The 2,421-nt window shown below is 40.9% G+C and overlaps 1 protein-coding gene across 2 annotated transcripts in view; it reads left to right on the top strand.

Moving 5' to 3' along the window:
• The first annotated feature begins 321 nt into the window (after positions 1-321).
• The window catches only part of LOC101860219, a 32,517-nt gene continuing 30,417 nt past the window's right edge, over positions 322-2,421 (top strand). The window contains exon 1 of one of the 2 annotated variants that reach the window (XM_005090369.3): positions 322-428. The gene's annotated coding sequence lies outside the window, so the exon portion shown is untranslated. Of the gene's footprint in view, positions 478-2,421 lie in introns of both variants that reach the window. The other variant, XM_005090370.3, reaches the window with a different exon arrangement.

Genomic DNA, 2,421 nt, shown 5'->3' with positions numbered 1-2,421 from the left:
GGGAGGATATGAGCGTGAATAGGCCTAGTAGATCTATAGCCGGCTCGCCAAGTCAGATACTTCGCATGACAATCATTCCTATTTTCAATTACCAATGACCAATGACGCTAGGCCTGGCATACACAATACACAGGACTCACTTATCAACCCAAACGCGGAGTGATACTATGAAGTTAATTGGGTCATGATCTTCCACTTTGCCTTTTTGCAAAAAAAGACTTTATTGTATTACAATTTACGAATTAACAACAACAACAAAGAAAACATTTTCGAAATCTGGAATCTTCAAATAAAAAGGAAAATATCAAAATATTCACGAATGCCCTTGCAAATAATACTGTTTGTTATGCGCTCATACTTCCGGTTGTAAACATCCGCCTGAGCAAAAGTACGTGATCCCTGTGATAGCCTCCCAATGTTAGGCCAGTGTAAGTGCACAATTAGTCTTGCAAGGATAATGAATATATCTTAACAAAGGTTTGTTTTTTTGTATATATGAATGTCGCTTCCCTATCTTTGAGTCCATCGCAGTTTCAAATGGACGTTACATTTCCCAACCAAATCTTCAAGATCCATAAATGGGGACCTCTAAATTACAAACTGAGCTTTCACTCTCACAACACAACGACAAAGTGACAAAGTGAACTTTCAAAAGCAAAGTAGATTCTGGAATATAGATTCTAGAATCAAGTGGAGTCGTCCTCTTAAACTGCATTATTCTATGATAGTTAATGAGATATGTAAACATTTATCGGGAAGATTGAAGAATACCGGACCACTCGTACCATTATTGTGCGAGAAAGTGGGGTAGGTGGGGCGGGTGGTTGGGATGGAGGAGGGGGGGTTCAGGGGGGTCTCCCCCCTGACAAAACTTTCAATGAATAAATCTACCGGTCCGAGATTCTCCATTGAGAGATATTAAAAACGGGAAAATTATGAATTCCTAAGGTTGAGAGTCTAGACTCTAGATTCTAGATCTAGGATCTAGATTCTAGATCTAGATCTAGATAATCTAGATCTAGAATCTAGATGAATCTAGATCTAGATCTAGATCTAGAGTCTAGATCTAGGCAAAGTCAATCCGCTGGACCCGCTGGTCCGGTATTCTTCAATCTTACCCATTTATCTGAATCTTGAATTTTTTAAAGAGACCTTTGGTTCTTCATTTTATTCAGAACACATACGTTCACGGCGTTCACATAGAGTTATGAAAGTGGCTATTCTCACCCGCCCGGAAGTTCTCGCAAGTTCAACTCCTCCCCTCTTCTCTCTCTCTCTCTGTCTCTTTCTGAATACTGTCTACTGTCTATCGGTGTGGACGATCAAATTGACCAAAACAAAGTTTAAAAATGATGTTAAAACACAAAAGTAAATTAATTTGGTTGTCTACAAAGATGCTACGGCTATTTAACTTTTCGAATCGAGCCGAACTACGCGGGTCGCCATTTTGTTTTGCCCGGAAATTCTCGCGCTACTCCTCTCTCTCTTTCTCTCTCTCTCCACTGCCCACAGACAAAATTGTACGCTTTTAGTAGGCTACAGTTGTAATGGAACGTTTGTTCACGGCACAGAATTCTACAATTTTTCTGTTATCACAGTGTAGAATTCTGTGGTTTAGGGTGAACGCAAAATTTGGTGAACGCGCACCGGGTGAGAATAGCCACAAGACTCGCCTGCACTATTCTCACTCCGGATGAGAATAGAGGTGGCCTAGAGTTATACTGTATAGCATAGCTGCCCACTGTCCCGGGCCATCCATATTTTGTACGGATTTTCTTGAAAAATCGCTGTTGTCCCGGAAATACGGAAGGTAAATTTTTACTTTCACTCCCACACACAGATGCACTGTTTCAGGGGTCAAACTGCAGTACTGTTTGCTGCAGATCACACAAAAAAGCCACTAAAACTGTCGCAAATCAGTTATTTTCAAGACAATTTCAAATCTAACTGTAAAATATCAAATTATTGGTAAAAACACCCCTGTAACCCCCCAGATTTTCTTTTACCCCAGTGTTGGGGCAGGCCTGCCTGGAACCCCCCGATTGGTCCAAAGCACGTCTCTCTCGGTTAAAAACAATCAAATATTTTTAAAACTATTAATTTGCGACAGAAATGAAGTTGATATTCGTGTTCAGCGCATCAATATTTAGTAGAAAATAGACAACTGGTAGCTGAGTATGGGACGGGAGGGAAAGTAAAAAAATGGCCACCTCTATTCTCACCCCGAGTGAGAATAGTGCAGGCGAGTCTTTTGGCTATTCTCGCCCGGTGCGCGTTCACCGTTATAGCCTAGATCTAGGCCAACCAATTTTGCGTTCACCCTAAACCACAGAATTCTACACTGTGATAACAGAAAAATTGAAGAATTCTGTGGTGTGAACAAACGTTCCATTACTACTGTTAGCCTACTAAAAGCGTACA

This window comes from Aplysia californica, unplaced genomic scaffold (genome assembly GCF_000002075.1).
Source record: "Aplysia californica isolate F4 #8 unplaced genomic scaffold, AplCal3.0 scaffold00016, whole genome shotgun sequence".
Taxonomy (NCBI): domain Eukaryota; kingdom Metazoa; phylum Mollusca; class Gastropoda; order Aplysiida; family Aplysiidae; genus Aplysia; species Aplysia californica.
Note: the sequence above shows the minus strand (reverse complement) of the source record. Positions and strands in the feature narration are given on the sequence as shown.